This window comes from Vanessa atalanta, chromosome 11 (genome assembly GCF_905147765.1).
Source record: "Vanessa atalanta chromosome 11, ilVanAtal1.2, whole genome shotgun sequence".
Lineage (NCBI taxonomy): Eukaryota > Metazoa > Arthropoda > Insecta > Lepidoptera > Nymphalidae > Vanessa > Vanessa atalanta.
The window spans coordinates 4,111,325-4,132,670 of NC_061881.1; the positions used below are offsets into that span (position 1 = coordinate 4,111,325).

Here is a 21,346-nt window from a genome sequence, read left to right on the forward strand (position 1 = left end):
GCGTCGATTCCAATTCCCGAATCAATGTAATTATAGAGTTCCGTACCCCTCATAAATATTATATTCCTATAGCTATAGGGCGCGGCCGGATTCGCCCGTGGCTATTGTACGGAGCTACTCACCATAGCAATCGGTGACGTCACGCGAATAAAAGAATGCAGGAAACGTTAGCTACATCACATGTGGAGTACAGAGAGGACATATATGTATGTCTACGCAGAGGTATTCATAATATATTGTATACACAGCCGTATTTTAATAGTTTCAGTTTTGTCAAAAAAACCGACAATCAAGTTAAGAAAAATTGTAAAATACGCCGAAAGCGCTGAATGATTTTAAATAAAAATCAGTAGTCTGAGAGTAAGAAGTAAATTCATGCAGACTTAAAAATCGATTTGTATATTAACTAATGTATGTAAGTACCTACATAACATTAATGATGAAAAAAAACAACTGATTACTGAGTTATTGGGATCTACATTCCGAATAGAATTTATTGTAATAAATTTTCAATAATGCTGAAATTATTTACTATCTCCTTTAATACATATAAACATAACATAGTAAGTCCGCTAGGTACTATATTCTCTGCGATACTCTAGCTCTACATGTATATTAAGATTTAAAACCACCTATCAGTTTCAGTATAATTAAATAAAAAAATTCAAACACAAATTACGATTTTTTTATAAGGATTAAAGTATAAAAAATTGCAAATCTTTATTACAGTAAGCTGTTGGTTTTATTTTTATTAATAATATGTTAGTATTAATATTAAAAGCCTTTATGTATCACTTTTTAAATAATATATATATGTAAGTACCTACATAACATATTAGCTTTCCATTTGATTGGGTATATTTAATTCAAGGATCTTAGAGCATTTCTCTCTTTCGTCTAATTTTAGACCACGCAAAGGTTGCATGTCGAACGACAGTTAAAAGTAATTCAGATTAAGGCAACTCCAACCTCCACGCTGTATAAAAATTGACCATGAAATTTCAACTCAACGTTGGCACAACGTTCTACAATTACAAAAGTTCGTTAAAGTTTTTATCGACATAACGAATTTATAATTCGTTTTGGTTATCTGTAATATCTACTTCTATTTCCAAATATCTGAAAAACTCTATTAAAGTTTGGTTTCATTTGATATGTTTTTTTAAATATGTATAGAAATAAATGTTAGAGAAACAGTCATGATATGATGAGATATAGATATTTTGGAAGTAATTAACATGACGTATCAAATTAAATAAATATATTTTTATTTAAAGTTCATGAGACTATAAAAATTATTAAGTTAGTCACTTTTGAGAGCATTCTAAATTACATTAAACGTATTAGGTACGTTTTAAAGTTTTCGACTTCGCAAATACTCTTGGTCCCGGTATCCCACTCATCTGATATTCAACCACCAAACAGCATTTCTTCGTATCTTTAGGGATATAAAAGTGATATGCGGAAAGGTGAATATTTCTAACAGCCTCAATGTGTTTGCTCTTGACTATTTAGCATCAGGTGGCATCCGGCTGCATACCCATTTCATAAAAGAAAACACTGCATGAGATGTTTGATTTTATAATAAAATCATATAGACAGCCCCTACGAACCCACTACTGATCCAACGACTCCTTCCCGTTAAAGGAAATTGTTTGAAGGTCATTTTACTGTTCTTTAAGATTGATTAATTGTATGTCTACATGTAACAGAACACGAATATTCCTTCACGATTTGTTTATTAAACCCTGCGCAAGAGATGAATTGTTAACACTTACTGACCACTTAAAAACACCCTAATGTTTTGTGGGATACAAACTCGCAATTTTTGGTTAAATATCATGTGTTCCATCTGGATGGTTTTTTTTTATAAATGCCACCCAGCAAATCTTGAATATATCGAAATAAATGATAGACGGTGACAACGTGTATATGCTTTACGAGATTATACAGAATATATAAATAATGTAAGATTCGTATTTCGTATATTCGTATTGAATTTCTTTATATATGTTGATACGTTTAATTGTAAAAAATAAATATATATAGCGAAAGTAGAGTAGGGTAAAATGAAGTGCAGTATAATTTAAGTTTATTACGATAAATATCAATTAAAATGACTCAAGATTTACACTATAAATAGATAAATAAGTATCTACATAGAGTTATAAAATAAAGTTGCCTTCTGTATCTGCAACGGATTTTAATGATGTATTCATAAATAAACAGTACAGTAAAGTTAAGAGGAAGGTTTATATAAATCATACGCACATTATAGAAAGTCCGATGATTTCAACTTCCTTAGCTGGAAAAAGCAAAAAAAATATTTTTAAATCTATAAGTTGTATATAAACCTTATAGACCTTATTGTATCTGCCTAAAGCCGAAACCGATAGCTAGATAAATAATAAAATTCAACCGCAATTATTTTTTTTATAAATGCATATCATATTAAATTCAATAAATAGGCTCTTGTTTGCTGTTACTTTTTTATGATATTCAACAAGGATCCGCTTCGGAAGGCCTCCTTACTTCAAGATTGCCTCTTTCCGCACGCACAACCAATCTCATCCTGCAACCTGGATTTAATCATCATCCCACGGTGTGACTAATCATTCCATTTACACTGTGATCGCATTATACCATTGTTATCAAAGGAATGAAAATAGTTATAATACTGCTATACTTTTACTTATTTTACCGCAAGTTTCTAAGACATATTATTAAAACGAACGTGAAAGTTAAGTTATTACACCTTTTTTCGGCGAAGGCATAAAGCTATCATGTCAACAATTACAATAATATACGCGGATAGCGAACCGTATAACTCTTCCGTGCAAAATGTAGTTTAACGTATAATGGAACAAGACAGACTAATTATCAGCATTATCTTGCCCGCATATCACTATACAAAGCACCACCATTTAAAGGCGCTATATTGTTCAATAAACGAGCAAAAACAAAAGGAATCCAAGAGCTTAATCTATGATGAGGGAATTTATAAACATCTGCTTGTAGGAATCCGACATGTCGCATCTGTTGCCGTCGGTTCTTTTTTCAAAAATTTCGAATGCGCGTGAGTCGGTTCCAAGTCATAACGGCAGATGTTTCATTGCTATATATGCTATATGTGTTTACATTAACTCAAACTTTAATAAAAAAACTTAAAGTATAAAATTGAATGATAAATTTCGAATGGTAATTTTTTTTATTCTAAATTGTTCCCGATACCTTTTTTTTACGGCACGTATAGGATTATGACGTAAAATTTAAAATTGCCAAACTAGATAGAGCTGGTTAGTGGTAGCGATGTTTAAAGATAACAGTAAACGGGTCATTACGACCCTTCCCTAATTTCAAACAATATTAAAGTGATGCGATGCATTTATCAAACGCTTTATAGCGTAGGGTTTTAAAGGTTTTTACGCGTATTTTATTGCTTCCTATTTCTTAATAACTTTATTTGTAAATTCGGTCATCTGTCTCCCTGAGCTTTTAAAAGTGTATTTATAAAAGTATGTAAATTTGTAGTACGTGCGATTGAAATTGTAATATAATAAAATCGTCTTTAGGTAATTTTAAAATGGCCGCGAGACATTCAAATTGACATCCTTATAAATCACTACATTTTGAAATAAATAATAACATACCAAATTACAATTTGCAATGATCGTTTATAAAGCAATTATTTATTACTCGACTAGAATGGTACTTACATTAAGTAAGTGCTTATATTTATCGTCCACAACAAACGCCTGAAGCGAGAATTACAAAAAAAGTTTAAATCAATCGATTCAATGCGGCGTGTCGTTTGTGTCTTCGAAAGACTTATTTCTTTGACCCTCAAATTCAGTAATTTAAGTTTTCCCCTCCGGATAGCATTTCATTTACCTCTTCAACCGATACGCTGCGTGGGACGGACTAATCTGGCGCAGAGGAAACCATAGAGATGCAAATGATGTAACATACTTTTATAAGAAAGCAAAAATAAAAACTTTTTTAAATAATTACATTATTAATCGAATCCAAATTGTTTAGAATGAATATCATCATGAGTATTTGAAACATACAACACACACATATATTTTATAAAATGTTGAATCACAAGCCAAGAAAATTAGATTTGTAATGCTTTGATACTACAAACTTATTCATACGTCGCGAATAAAACTTATGTTAAGCATGTATTTTGTAACAGTTTTTATAATTTAAAATTACCTCATCAATATATTAATTTAATCATATGCAAACTCATAGCAAAGTAAACGGGACATTAAATATGAAAGTAATGTAAACATCAATAGCGATGACAATATGAAAAAAATACTAATTTTTCGAATTATAATTTTTAATAAAAACTTAGTCTTTTGTGGAGGTTTTAAAATTAATTATTTATTATTTTTATAAATATTGATGTTTCAAAGTTTTTTCAAGGAAACGGAGGCTCAACAGCGCAGCAGTGCCGATAATTCCCTCCATTGATTCGTAACGCCTCCCGCGCCACGCTACAATGCTCGCGAGTGAGCCCCGACATTTGCTATTGTTGTCTATGCCCCGCTTTACTCTATGTACCTTTATTTATCACCCTCTATATGTATAACGTTTTGCGCAAATTGATTATAAAATTTCAACCAATGAAAACTTTTCAATAAATTTTCAATATTATATTTTAATAAAATAATTGGTTTATTTAAATTTACAATAACATGACATAAATATTTAATGTATAACTATAATAGAAATCAATAAATGTAAGAATAGAAGGTTTTAACATGGACTCATAATTAAAAAAAATGGTAAGCCATTTATTACGATTATGATATACCAAAGAGAATTGTTTTAATGGTGTATTCTAATTTAAATATTTAGTTTATATCAAAATAATTTATTAAATTTAGAAATAAAAAAAAAATAACTACATTAAATGATATGAATCGTAACTTTTTAGACAAAATCTTATCGCCAACATTGAATAAATTTGCAATTAATATTATTTAAATTTTTTATAATTATAACATTCAAATATATTTTTTTACATTTCATTTAAATATAGAATTAAGTGATCAAATTAAGGTATGTAAACAGTTATAACGTGGCAAATTTATTTTTCCGTATATGGCATTTCTAAATTAGTCGTTTCTGAGCTTACGATGTAAGAATTTAATCTCAAAGCTTATCGCTGTTGCTGCCTGTGTGGCCGGCTTTATATGGCGTGGTCTGGTATGTTTACATCATTGTGGAACCTAAATTGCCAAACAAAATACCTAAGGAAACTGTTAGTCATGCAATGTAATGATTATTACGAATATTGTGTTAACACGAATACACTACTGAAAATGTTTTGCATACGTATTAGTTCTTCGATGGGATCGGAAACGTTTTCTCGCTGTGTTTTATTTTGTTGATGGTACTTTTTATATGTATAATATAAAAACTCTTTATATAATATAAAATAATAATGAACTTTATTTATTATATTATTAACGATGTAGAGTTTTTCCCTTGTTTTTTAACAATCGAAATATTTCAATGTGTTAAATATTCGTCACTGAAACTCACTTAAGGGTCGGATTAATATATACCTACATTAAAATAATGATATCGTTCTCAGAGGACCGGGTTCTTAGCTGTTGAAAATAAACAATTATTTCCTTGGGGCGTTCAATGGACACAGTGGTGAAGTAACCGTAGGGTGCCTAGATGTATGGGGTATAGGGATGTATCTGAAAACAGTTTGGGTTTCTGCGTGATTATAAATATTTTTGTAAAGAATCAAGTTAGAGTTTATATCAATAATCATTTCGCAGCCTATCGATATTAATATAGAGTTTAACACTATGACAAAGGTGAACAAATGTGTTAAATTTTATACGATAAAAATTATTTCTAGGCATGGACAAACGTATCTTTTAAAAAAAAAAAATATCTTAAAAATTCGAAATTTAAAATTATGGAATGTTAAATGAAATAAATAAGTTATTTCGTTTTTTGATACGATGAATTAATTTCATTAGCATCCTTCTGGATTTCTAACGTTACGCAACCTAAGGCAGTCAGGAATCTGATCACTGACCCGTGAACCGAACAGAAAGGAAAATTTTCTTCTACAAAGAAAATACGATATAAATAACTCCATTGCCCTGCGCCTACATCGCCCTATGACAAAAGAGTTATCGGTGCGTTGAAAACAAAAATGGCAAGCTGATTTACGAGGCACGCGTATTAGCTATGTGATTCTGGGATTAGAAAAATTATTTATGTGTGAAAATGCTTATTTTAAGAGACGAATTGATATTAAAAAAAAACTTAAATATAATCAAAATATAAGTCATTTGAATGACTTCTTACAAGCCAGATGAAGGTTACTTTTTTTACTAATAAAGTTACATATAACTATATATATATATAACAACTGTATACAATTACATTCATATAAGGATATAAACAAATAAGCTTTTTTATAATTGATATAATATTTTATAAAGCGTAGTCTATTGATTTTTTTTCAGACCGCAGTCGTTTAATTGGTTTGATTTTTTTTCTAATGATGTTATTCGTACCCTATGTAAATATGAGTCTACATTTATGAGAAGTCATCGGAAACTCGGTTTCATAGTTTATCAAGTACTATTAACAAGTATTAACTCCTAGTTCGTTAAAAACAAATCCAGGAAAGTCTCAAGCTCAAATATTACAAATAGCGAAAAGATTATAAATTTTGCATAAATTATTTAAATTAAGACCACTGAAGCCATATTTACCGCAAATTAAAATCTCTTTGATATTAAATTTATGCACTTTAAATATAAGATTTATTTCGAAATTGTAAAGTGCATTAACCTTTTCATAACGGAACAATTTTTCTAAATCTCCAAAATTGTTATCATAAAAATATGGTAAGTAGGATTTTATTGCAATTTCTGAGAAATTTCTTGTTAATTATAACGAATAAAAAAAACCTTAGCGTTTATTGTAAAGCTTAGATAATTCTAAAGCCGATTTGTTTCACAGGTTTATTAAACCATTTATCTTTGTTGGTAGTTTTCGTAGGTATTTTACTTGAATTATATCCGAATCACGATGTTATCTTGTAAATTCAATTAGTGTTTTGCTAGAGGTGAAATAGGTCACCTTCATAAACAAATAGGGACTTAAGATCACGGTGTTGTGTTAATCTGTTAATGTCTTATGAATAAAAAAAACACAAAAGACTACTGTGTTTGTAGTCTATATTATACGAAGTTAAATTCTTAACTGTTAATTCTCTTAATTTTGGATCAACGTATAATTATTCGTATATTATCAGAGTTTTGTAAGCAAGTGAAGCTAACAATGATTGTGGAAAGCAACATTCTATATTCCCTAGTTTATTAAACTTTATATTTTCTCTAGCTATGAATTTTTTTAGCTATATTATCTGTTTTAAATATCATCCAGCAATTCACGTTTTGCTTACATGAGAAGAATTAATATTGTCGCAATTTCTAAATAAATTTTACACCTGAATTAATTCTTACATGTCAGATACCGGCGCGGGCAAATACGTTTAAGTATTCAATATTTAATCAATATAGATATACTATTGATAAAGCCTACTAAGCTTGCAAGTGCAACTGAACTCGATGTTCAGTGAATAATCGTCTCCACTACCGGCGTGGTTGGTATCCGGATGCACCAGATTTATACTTCCACACAAGTCCATACCCAGTGTGATCGGTATCATCGCTGAGAAGTCTTCATGCAGCTTAGGGTACAAATACACGTATTCATAGTAGAATCCTCTTCATATACGCCCAATGTCCGCCTTGAGGGCGCGATTTATGGTGTGGAAACGTCATCGGTCCCGTGTTTATCTATAAATCATATGTTTGCTTAGCGTAGACGACTAAATTTCTCGGATGTATGCTTGGATTGTCTTTGTATTTATGGGCAGGGGTGTAATTGTTTGAGGAGTGCGATTGTTCGCTCGACGTTGTTTTGAATGCGATATGAAATCTTTTATGTTTGTTAATCATTACATTGTTTAGGTACTAACAGCAACATGAGAACAGTCAACGTCAGTACAGTGTGTAAATAAAATTATTTACACCTTTAAGTTTATTATTGTTTTCCCGTAGTATAGCATACATTAAATTTTCTTCTTACACTGAGGCACACAATCTTTTTACCAATAGAGATTCAACAATAAAATGCTATACTAACATCAGAAGCCAAAAAAAATTGTAACCAACCTTGAAAATGAAAAAATACAAGCGCAACAAACTAAACTCACATTTCTTATTTAAAAACGATAACAAGATGAACTGTTACACATTTAGCACATGGAAGACATAATTGCTCGGGCTAGAACTCGTGAATTTCCATTAAAGCTCACGTCTACTTTCAACTAAGCCATAGCGGCTGTTATTGATGTAAAAAAGTACGATACAAATTTATGTTCTTGTTATTTATGCTACAACATTGTTGGGTCTTATGTTAAACGTTTATATGAAGTCATAAAAAGTAGTTTACATGTAACTATTTCAATACTGGAATACTTAAGAAAACACCTAGAGTACTAAGTTGAAATGACTTCTATAAAAATATTAGTTGGTCTGTTTTATGCGCGTGTAATTATCCGCATACCCACATGATACTTGAGAAAAAGGCGTTAATTAATAGAGTTTTTTTTATTTCTGTGTAAGACTAAATAATTTCACAGTACAATTAATTTTGACCTGTAGACTATTTCATATTTATTAAAGGAACTTATTTATTCATGGAAATCTTTACATACTTCACTAAAACAACATTCCGACTGAGGTCTACGTTATTTAAAAAAAAAAAAAGTTTACATTCGAAAATCGAACACAATACTAAATTTACTACTATTTCAAATCCTATTCATTAATATCCACAGGTAATTGAAAGAAAAAAAGCTGAACAATAATCAAAAACATCCGGCAAAGAAACGACTCGGCTCCCGTAGGAGATGAAATTTACGACTCTTATTGTCAACGATTATGCAACAGTAAAAACTAAGGAAGTCAGGTATGTTTACACCAATCGGAATTTGCATGAAGTTTGAAGCTTTCACTTTTATTGTCAGAATTAGAATAATAGGACCGTTTATAAACAGTCTTGAACCGACGCATAGTTTATGATGTTTCGAGTACTTATAATGTAACTCGGGTAGAACTCTTCTTTCGTCGTTTCAATCCAATCATTATAAAAAATAGGACGAGTTTTTTTATTAGTAGTATTGACGATAGTGCATGATGAAATTATAATAATCACAAAAACGTAAAAATCACTTTTGGAAAATGTTCTGCTAATAGATAAATTTTAAGCACTTGTGTTAGGATAGATTTTAGAAAGTGATTCCAATTGAAAACGCTTCCGTAAAACCACACGCCAAATTAATTAATATATATTTCGTATCTGCTACGAAAATTTCTTTTTGAACCGCTTATATATAAAATGTTAAGCAACAACGTTTCAGGTGTCATAACCAAAAAAATCAACTTTATTAACCGTTACATTTAGGAAGGAAATACTTTCGGGTTTGAAGTTGTAAACGTAACTAGAATAACTTAGATGCCTCTTGTCGGGCACAAACAGTCGCGCCATCTGTACAAAATCGTACAAAACTGTTGAACAATATTGCGAGACACCCCTATAGCTTTAACACGAACCATTTGCACCCTCACGCCACCCTTAGCGTACCTCAACAAGCTTTACGCTATTCTAACGCCATCTCTGGGATGGCGCATCAACTTCCAAAAAAGCATGTAGTTCACAGATTGTCCGCTACAGCAGCGCCACAGTCAGAGCTTTTGAATGAAATCGAATACTTCATGAGAAACATATTTTAAGGAGGAGAATATAGAGTTGTTTTTGCAGTGTTGAGATTGCGGTAACGTTGGACAGAGTATGCAAATTAACGTGCCATTACATGGTAATTTATTTGAAACGAATGACCACTTTGCGGTGTAGTGCATCGAGCACTGAACGTTTATATGGGGACCCTGACCTTATATCGTGTCAATTTATAGCTCGGAGCCGTTAACGCTCTTTTACGTAACAGCTGTTGTGTCTCGCGTGATGCCTTAGCACACTGACCTTGTTTATACGAACTTTCACCTGTTTCTTCATTTGTTTGGAAATTTTATAGTCTAGACTAGTCATAATTAGTCAACCTGGAAAGGCGATCAGATCTATTAACGACAATACTAATATAATTAATTATTTTCTTAATAACTTCATTAACAACTTGTTTAATTATTTCTGTAGTTAATTAAAGTTAATACATTTCGAAAATGATAACATAAAAACATTAAGTGATACGTATTAAAAAAAACGGAGGTATTTATTTTCAAAGATCATACGTTCTGGAACTTTGCTCATTAATTTAACGATTATATTTCGCTCGCATTGTACTTATATGGCGAGCTCTGATTGAGACAATCTTATTGAGTATACGAATGAAGACTTTACAGCTACACAGTATTTATGAGTTGGAACAATAAATTTGCAAGTGGCGAGATTTATGAGGACAGTGGCGGCTGCACACGCCCATATCTCGTTCTGATTGTGCTGAGAAAGAAATCGATTATAATGTTTCGTGTAATGAAATATTGGTATCTATATACATATACATACATCACAAATACCTGTGTGTGTGTTTATATACACGCAAGTGAGAGAAAATAATAATTTATATTCAAATTACATAAGTGTTCATTAGGCGCCAATAAAAACATTCGAGTTAATATGTAATGTAACATTACACTCGATAAATATTTTAATAAAATAAAACGAGTCACAGGCGTAATTGAAAAGATAAAAATCAGACAAATTATCCAATTACAATATTTTAAGCGTAATGACTATAAGAGCTGGCAGCTCGTTGCTATTAAATCATAATTCTTGGCCATGTGAATTTAACCCGATGTACGAACGCGCCAAAAGCGATGCCTTCCAAAGGTTACTTGGGAATGATATAAACATCGTAAGAAAATACGCTTTTTTACGACAACTCACCTGTCAAGTACGTGTAGACGCGACGGCTTCTTAAATTGGACATCGTCGCTGATACGAACGAACGGTTTGTCAGAAGCGAACACTAATGACCCGTGGACGATCAATTAATAAGTCCACACTTCATTATCGACCTTATAATGCTGAGAATGATAAAAAATAATATTTGTACCGTTGACACGAACAATTAAAATAGCTAGAAAGGCCTTCCTCTAAGACAAAGAGGTTAAGATGAGAAACAATAGAGGTGCAAATGTTACTCGGATATTACAATAATGGTATCGATTATAATTTGCGTGCGATGTGGGGTGAGATAGGGGCGAGAGGCGACACGTAAGCGACAGGGTTCCCCAATCGGCGACGCGATCGGCGCTTGCGCAGGCCGCACAATGCTATCGTAGCTACGATCGCGGACATGCACTCTCGCGCCATTACGATTGGTTCCCCGACGCGCCTATGCGCCGGTGATTAGCTATTTTCAATATTGTTCCTTTAATTCTTCACGTAATTCTGTTAAAGGAACCACGCACGAAGCAAGCGATTCTGGAATTATCTCAAGCCTTCAACACGACAGCCTTTAGATAAGATAATCGAAAATGTTGCAAGCGAAAACATTTTCAATGGCAATATTATACTACAGAACTACTGCGACTTTGTTTAATTTATTTTATTATATTTCATCGTCTTTATAATTATATATTGCATTCCAAGAATTTTTATCACATATTTAATTAAATTAAATGCAGTTTATAAGAATTATTACATTTTAAATAAAACTTTTATAATTTAAGTATTTATCTATCATGACTTCATCCACAGGTCATCTGTAACCACTGTTGAAGTCTATTCCCATGGTTCTACTTAACATTCGCAAACCAAAGGTCGTAAAACGACATTTAACGCTCACTTCTCTTCGCTATAAAACTTATGCTACAAATACTGCAAGTTAATTTGAAATATCTAGTTACTTAGTATTCAAAATTGTTTAAACTAATTCAACTGTTAGTAAAATAATTTTGAACGTTGACTAATTGTCACACTTAATGCGTCTTTAAAAATCGAAAACATTCTTTATTCAAATGTAATTATTTTCTTTATTTTATGAATTGGTCACTGTAGACAAGAAACAGCATTGAACTTAAACTTTGCGTTTTTTTATAAATTATATTACTGAAAAGGAATAAAAAAAATTATATATCTTTGTAAATTATATTTATATGAAAACCAACTGATGCTAAAACCTTTTTTAATTTCTTAAATTTAATAAAGAAAAAAATGCCTTATTCATTAACATTAATTTAACACAAGCTTTAAATTAATTCCTTGATAAATGTAAAGTGTTTTTAACGATGTGAAAATTGATTCAATAGCTTTAGTAATTAGAATAATGTTTCATAATAATTGTCCTGTTACTCCTTCAACGACCTTTCATTTTATCAATAAACTTTTACATATATAAATATATATATTAATATAGATAGTGTTAATTAATAAGACGATTTCGATGTAAATTTTGTGTGTGCAATATTTAATACATAAAATAGCTTCGATATTATTCTATTCTAGTGATAATTATGTAGATAAAATATTCTATTTCCGTAAATACGCATTCCTAGTATATTTATTGGAAATCGTCTCGTATTGAATCTAGATATAATCTAGTATTCATGTAATAATCGCACGTAGTGAGATAACAAATAGAATTGCAAGGAGTAGAAAGTGCTTGGCACTTGCCTGATTTAGTAAAACTGTATCGGAGTTTCTTCTCGTAGTGTAAATGTAATTTTGTATTTGACAACAGCATCTTGTACAATGTCTCGAGTGAAATTAGGTGAAAAATTTGAATTTATTAATTCGTCGTGTGTTTTGACCGAACTATGATATAAGTATTTTTTTTTTATTAATATTTTGTTTTTTTTTGTTTTTTTTATGAAATAATATCCAATTCTATCGCATATCTTTTTGAGTAGAAACATAGGCAGGTGTCAAATTTCAATTCATACATTTAAATGTGTACGATTATATGTTAAATTATATGATCTGTGATAACAAGCAAATAATTAAGAACCAATAGGACAGGTAACAGATCACATGATCGTGACAGACTAGAAAACCTATCAAAACTTCATAAGACTTAAGTACATACAATTTTAACGTACCTATGTATAATATAATTATTTACCGAAGACAAGATTCTTATACTTTCGAAAGTTTATCGAAATTTAAAATTTACATTTCATTTGATTCAGTAGAAGTTATATCAGTATAATAAAAGAAAAAATATATATTGTCGTTATAGTTGAAAGTCATAAGTATTTTCTTCTACGTTCATTGCGAGTAGAGAAATACGTTCGGGAAACAAAGTTATAGAAGTTATATCACTTATATTCAGAGAACACCGCAACTTTATCGTGATTTTATTGTCATTGTCTCAACATTGCGATTTTATCAAAACGAATAACGTTAGTACGAAGTGACTGGCATATCGAATGTTTATCACGTCTCCTTATATATACAACATAAACACACGAAGAACTAGACTATAATCTTTAAGTGAAAACACTTTTGTTTTCAATTGATTTATTATATTAATAATAAAAAAGTATCAAACACTAATATATTGTAGTTGCCGATGAGAAGATAAATAAGAAACAATTACAATTATTATTAAATAACAATGATTTTATTTTTATTTGAGCTAAAATACAGATAGTTCATGTTGTATTTTCATTGTTCAACCATAAACCTTGTGCCTGATTATACTGTTTCGCTAACATTATTAATAGATCTACAAGTATAGAATAAAGGCATACCGGGTAAAGAATACTTATGTGCAATATAGGGACATTAGATTGTTGGAACGTTGGTAATCAGATCAGGATTAATCAGTGAGTAGCTACTTGCTTGGTGCATATTGCTCATGATGCGTATTCGTTATTGGCAAACACTTTGGTTTAAAACATAGGATGGACGGTGAGCAGTTTTGTTCAGAACTTAATAAAAAATACATCGAGAGGGATAAGGGTGATTTGAACAGTAAATGGTGATATAACTAAATTTCCAGTCAATCAAACATTAGGATGTATTTAACCTGTTCGAATAATTTGAATTTTTTACAAGAAATTGTCAAAAAAAAAACAATTATATTTATCTTTGTCATCGACGATGCTATATTCTATATTTTATATTCTATTAGCAATTTATTAACAAAATCAAGATCGACATGTTTTTATTGAAGACTATTTGAACTCTTTCAAAAATAACTACACGAGTATTTACGATGATCAGTTATTAATTTTGACAAAATTAATAATCCAATACTAATATAAATTACGACAACAAACATAGAGCGCATTAGAAGCCTATAGCTAAACCGTTACGAGTGTCACGCATTACGAATACCAAGTTCGCCCTATCAACTTCTAACAAACAAGACAAGACAGCGAACACCTTTTACTATAATTGAACAAATGCCAATCAAATGCATCCGGTGGAACAAATCCACGAGCGGTAAATCTAACCTTAGTAATAGACAACAAGTTAGACGTAAATAAAAAAACCCATTTCATTTGATACGATGTTTATTTTATAGCAATAACACAAATAAACTTGTGTAGTATTTTTATGACTTGCCAAGTTTTATTAAGCTGATGAACTTAAGATTATGTTGTAATATTATGAGTTGACTAATTTTAAGTGATACCTACTTTAAAAAAAATCTGCTTAAATCAATGTTACTAGACAATTTAAATAATTGTAATATTCATGTAAAAAAATTGTAACGAAGAAGTTTTAATACGTCTCCCTGTAAATGTCGTACATACCTATATATGACATGTTCATATATATTTATAATTTTTGGTTTACTCACAAAGCTATTACTTGTTTTTTGTTGATATGCCTTTTAATAAATATGTGAATAAGGCTTACAGGTTGTCGTGATTCGATACAAATCCAAGACCATTTTATTATAGGTTATGTTTGAGGGAATAAAGTAAAGAGATAAGCCAAGCTATATCCCGGTTAGGATAAAACAATCGTCGCAAACGGACTTTCAGTTTGTGACTTGTTGTTTCTTGTATCGCTCTTAAATGTTTACGAAGTTCCTCAAGCTTGAAAAACCTGACTTGAATTTCTAAACGTCTTATAGACCAAACGTTCTGTTATTATTAGTATTTTTTTATTATTAGAACCATTACCACCATTACATACATATATCATGACTTATAAATAACATTACAATTAGGTACGTACATACGTACTTATTCAATGGGACTGACTCTTCAAATATACGATTTTAAAAGTGGAAAGCTAAATGCTCGTTCACAAAAAAAAAAATGTAATAAATTATTTATAATGAGATATTGAAAGCAAATCTAGTTCGTTTTGATAGAAGGTTGCACTAGCCCTAAGTTAGCGAGATAAGTGACATTACCAGTGTCAATCTAACGCAAAAGCTCGAGCAAGGTGTTTAATGATGCAATAATTTGCATAGTGAGCCTGCGGTGAAAACTCACGCTATTCTCACGTCTGTCCACACGAACCGTTTCCTTTTACAGTCGACGTTCTTGTTATACCATTTCATGCGATGAATAATTATAGAAATTTTGAACGTTAGTAACGAACAAGGGTCGGTTGGAAAACATTTTGTTTGGTAAATACTAAAGATGTATTTAAATAAAACTCACCTTAAAACTGGATTACCGTTTTATAAATGAAAGCACCAAAACGCTCACCTGAAAAAAGAAAAGAAGCAGGTGTAACAAACGATATACGATTGTCATAAAAATATGTAAACGAAATCATTAAGGCGAACAAATTGAAAAACGCGTGGAATCAATTAAGGGGCGCCTCAAACGTTCGGGTAGTCCCGAGCGTGCGGGCCGCTAAACCCCGGCGCACAATCTGACATTTATGAGTGCCATAAAAACGCTCAAGTAGTGACTTTTACTACTTGTTTAGTGAACATAAATGTCTTTGCCTTACCCGCGCTCAACGTCGTCCGTATTTAAAAGCGCACAGTTTCGTGCAGTTTTGCTCCTTTTGCCTCTTTTTATTTACTGTTACTGTACTGTTATGCAACTGTATAATGCTTTGGTTACTTTTCAGCAGCGATTTATGGATGTCGTCTTTTGTCTTTATTTTACCGCTGTGAGAACATGCTTGTTTTAGTTTGGCGATGTTTATAGAGCGTAATAAATCGAAAGACGTAAATTCGACTGCCACGAGCGGAGTCTCAGCAAATTGAGATAAAAATTTAAACTTAACATTTACGTCCTGTGTCAAATTTTACCAAAGTCATAAATCAAAGTCGACATACGACGACCACGTACCATCGGCTCCTGTGGCGGATGTTATCTTGATTGTGTTAACATCGACTATAAAATTAAGGCACTTACGTTTATTAATATTCAAGTGGTGTAATAATGGAAGAATATTTTAGTATTATTCAGTTGGTTTCTTTAAGGAAAGGTGGTTTTTATTGATATCGGACCGGAAATGGTCGATGTCCAGTTTAAATTGTAATCGTAATATGTTTTATCAGATGACACTTAATTTACATTGTTTACGACTTGAGTTTCTTTTTCAACAGATATATATTTTTTAATTCATTACGCAGAACATTTTTATCTGATTTATCATAAAATATTTTATTCGTTTTATTTAATTTCATTAATATTCAATTTCACCGCTCGCAATTAGCCTTATTAGATTTAGATCGCATTTTTATCATTACAATTTCTTACGTGGTATTTTTTTACGATTACGAATCGGCTTATGAAATCAGTTGTAAATAAACAAGTCAAAAAGCTGACACAAACAATTGATTCAACAAGACTAATGAGCATGAATCACTCATTAGTAGGCTTAGGAGATTCATATAAGTTTCGTATTCATAGTCAGTACTAGTTTTACGGTGTTAGGTATCAAGTCTCGGGCCACCCGTGTGGTATGACGACTTATACCTGGTGCTATCAAACATACAGAGAATTTAAATGCTCGGACGCACTAGGCGGTGAAACAATAGGAAATTTTGATTGCTTTTCGCCCTAAAACGCTAGACTACCTAGGTCTTGAAGCGATATAGGTATGTTTAACGGATCGGCGCTGTGACTGGAAAGTTAAAAGGTGTTTTGTTATCGTACCTTAAAATAGTCGGGGCTTCGTGATGTGGTGATTTAGTGTTGTTTAAATAACAACTACCGTTATATTGGAGTGGAGGCATATCTACTATTGAAAAATATAGTTGACGCTATGAATTATTTAGTTAGTCATTAATATTCGTATTTGGTATATATGTAGGTATGTGATATAGTTTTTTATTACTCAATTATTGTTCCTTTGATGATACAAATGCGATGATTCGTTAGATATTTAAAGTGTAATAATTTATAAATAACGAACTCTTTCTGTTTTCTCGACTAGATTAACTACGTGGTCTAAGTATCTAAAGCATAGCTAAGAGGTCACCTTAAAACAAGGCCTAAAATCGTAATCCTGCTTATTATGCTCTACGGGTCTTGTTTATTTCCCGCTCCAAAAGAAAGTCCTTCTGCATACCATAGTAATATATTCGCCCGTCAAACCATGCCTTGTTTTCGCTACAAATTAGACAATTAGGAGTCGGTATGTGACGCTATATCTATTAAATTAAAGCTGACTACACTCCGGTCACCTACAGCGACGATTTTTTAATCGTATGTATGCAACGTGCGAAACTCGGCGTCATTTCGCATATCAATGTGTCTGACAAATAATTGAGGGAAGGTTCGCGCGTGTCGATCACGAATAATTCGGAGGTGTGACCGGGGATTTTGAAATAATCCCAATGAAATATGAGTATTTATAATATTTCGTGTGCGCTATGGCAATGTTACAAAAGTGTTTCGTAATTTTGGACGATATTTATAGATTGTATAATATACGTGATTTAGATGACTTATGATTAAAAGATTTAATATATATAGATAATGATCACATACATAATTCAGGCACTCGAAGTATCTACCTACATGTAATAACTACGTATTAAGCTATTTCTAACTACGCTATACTATGTAAATAATCCTCATAGTCTGCCATGCGATTTTGTAAGCATTTTTATTAAGACGGTAACATTAAAGGAAAAGTGTTTATTTATTAATAATTAATCTTACATTATAATAGAAACACATTCAGTTGTTTATTATAAAAACTTCAATAACAACGTGCATCGTTAGATTTTTTTCACCCAACCCTTAAGGTTTTTTCAGATTCCTTTGTTTTTGTTTTATGATGTGTTACATAATTACCAATACGTAAAAATAAATGAACCGTATCTTCGTCAGTTAGTTACCGCAGTAACGAGATATAAAGGTTGATTATATTTTTATTATCTAAAGAACTTGATTGATAGAACCTTCTCCGACTGTTTATATTTTATATTATACTGCCTTGGGAAGGAATAATTCACACATATACTCCACTTCGTTAAAGTGTTCTCATTTCCGGTAGGTATAAATTTATACACGAGTATTGTAGATTAATTCAAAGCATGAATGGATATACCAAATAGAAAATAAAACTAAATTAGCCCATACAAATGCATCGACTTAAGCCATTTATATACATACTACTTTTTCATATTTGTAGAGTATATATCGATTGTACGGCATCGTAGATTTAAAAAAAATAAAAATTCCTTGTAATTGTGATGTACTGATGAAATTATAATTTCACAGTTTTGAAAATAACCCTGCTAAATTTGAAGGTACTTTTGTCTATATTAATTGTGTATGGACACGATTATCATCAACAGTTGATGTGATTATAAAGACACATTTCTATATCTAAGTGGGTGGTATGTTGTTTACGTCATCATTAAACGTCCCAAATGAATTCTATTAAAAAGTATTACAGCGTTTAAATTAGTCGTAAAGGTCTCATCGTACATTAATAATGACTAATATTCGCAAAAAATATGTCATACTTAGTTACTTTATTAAGTATTAAACGACGCAGATGAAACAGACATCGTGTTCGGCGGTGAAGGAAAACATCGTGAGGAAACCTGCATGTGTCTAATTTCAACGAAATTCTGCCACATGTGTATTCCGCCAACCCGCATTGGAGCAGCGTGGTGGAATATGCTCCAAACCTTCTCCTCAAAGGGAGAGGAGGCCTTTATCCCAGCAGTGGGACATTTACGGGCTGCTAATGTAAAAAAAATGCCAATGCTCATACTCTCCCGTGCGTTCAATACGCCTTACATAGATTTTCTTCACATATTAATATGCAGATAATAAAATTTTATACAGCAATAAAATTTGATTTTAATTTGACTCTAACGAACGAAACTTATAAAGGGATAATTGGGACGTTTCTTGATATTTTTAATCTGTCGAGCGATTACATTAGACCAGCGGGTTGTCTGGTGTTAAAATCTTAAAGAACATTACATTGCAACAATAAATCTAACACAAATACATAAAAATATTTGTTGTTAAACAACAGAGTGATAACACGATTTCAAAAGGTGGACTTCATTATAATATCTTTAAAACGACTCTCAAATTATAATTATTTATAACTAGCCGACCACTCTGCTTCACTTTGTCCTTCCCCGGGACTCAAACTACCATAACAAACAAACTAAATTTCATCTAAATCGATTCAGCGGTTTAAATGAAAAGAGGTAACAGACAGAGTTACTTTCGCATTTATAATATTAGTAGGGATAAAGATAATTTAAAAACGAATAATGGCAAACTGATTTATAAATCATTCGAATGTACTTTGTAATATAAATCGCAAAACTAAAATTATGTTTTTTTTAGCTTATCCTGAAATCGATTCTCAATGACAGATGACCATAGCGAGGACAAAATGAATAAAATATACATCACTTTGCATCAGGAGGAGACTATAAGTTTGTTTTCTTTATATACTTATATTATTTATTTCTGCTTTAACGTCGTCACCAAAGTCTGTTTTCAACGTTAATTACTCAGAACTGAAATTATTAATTTCAGTTGGCCATCATTCGGCGTTACGCATGCAGATTGGTATGCTAACGAATGATTAAATATGTATATCCCAATTCTACGGATACTAGGATAATCAAATAATGTTTAATTCATAATAATATTTAATTACAAAATGTTAGTATTATTTATTGTGCATCAACATAATAAATAGTCTTGATACTTTGAATGTTGACTAGTCTAATCTAATAAAAAATGTTCAAACAGTAACCAAGTTTCACTAAACATAAGTATATGTATATGTATATTTTTATTTGTTCCAATTGTTAATTATATTAATCTTAATATACTTATATTATCCGCTAACTTCACCTGACGTTGTCCTAAACCAATAGGTATATATTTGTATGATCAACTATTGCTGTAAACTAAAGGATTATATGGATTATCATGTTTTAATGGAACAGTGGAAACTTGGCTGGTTTATGTAAGACTTTTTTGGTATCAAACGTTTGTATAGCATACTGCATACTGTATACTGCATACTGTATGTTTTCCGAAAATAAAATAAAAATAAGTAAAATAAAATATTGAATTAATTTCTACATCATTAGAATCGTTTAGCGTGTATAAAATATTCTGGTAAAACAAAAAACAATCAATATTTTGTCGAAAAAAGCAATTAAAGACAACAATGTTGAACACCACTATCCACCTAAAGTCATCGCCGAATACGATCGAGATTTGTTAGCACATCGCTTCAAAATAGCGTATCACCTGTACGTTCGTTTTTACACAAAAGTGAGATATAGTGAGATAAGTGAGTTTTTTGCAAAATGACTCTGTTTAATTATATATACTGGTAATTTTAAAAATTAGTAAGATCATTATTAGGAATAGTATAAAATCCTTGTGTGGTTTAAATCCTGATATTGTTTGTTGGTTTCATTTAAGTTAAGATAATATAATGTTTGTAAAATTAATAGAAAGCAAATTGTATATAAATGTTAAGAATATCAGATCGTCCATATTTATATGACTATAATCTAAAATTAAAAAGTGTATTTTTATAGTTTTTAATTAATAAAATTATTATGTTTGCCAGTAATAAAACATTTACTATCAGACTATTCATGTTGTAGATAAGAAGCAAATTATTTAATTAAAATAAAAAAAACCATTTATGGAATAAAATACAGTTTACACCGATTAATTTATTTTACAGTTTTATTAAATTAAATGGCCTAATATTATTTATGGGCTTGTGATATTTCGGATAAGATCAAACATAATTATTATTTATTGTATTAACATTAGCTGTATTTCGGGAGTCAGTTACTTCCCAAGACTATATGCCATGAGCA

The 21,346-nt window shown here is 31.0% G+C and overlaps 1 protein-coding gene across 1 annotated transcript in view; it reads right to left on the bottom strand.

The window, feature by feature from the left end:
- The window catches only part of LOC125067158 (homeotic protein antennapedia-like), a 162,931-nt gene that overhangs the window by 81,380 nt on the left and 60,205 nt on the right, over positions 1-21,346 (bottom strand). The gene's annotated exons all lie outside the window — the stretch shown is intronic.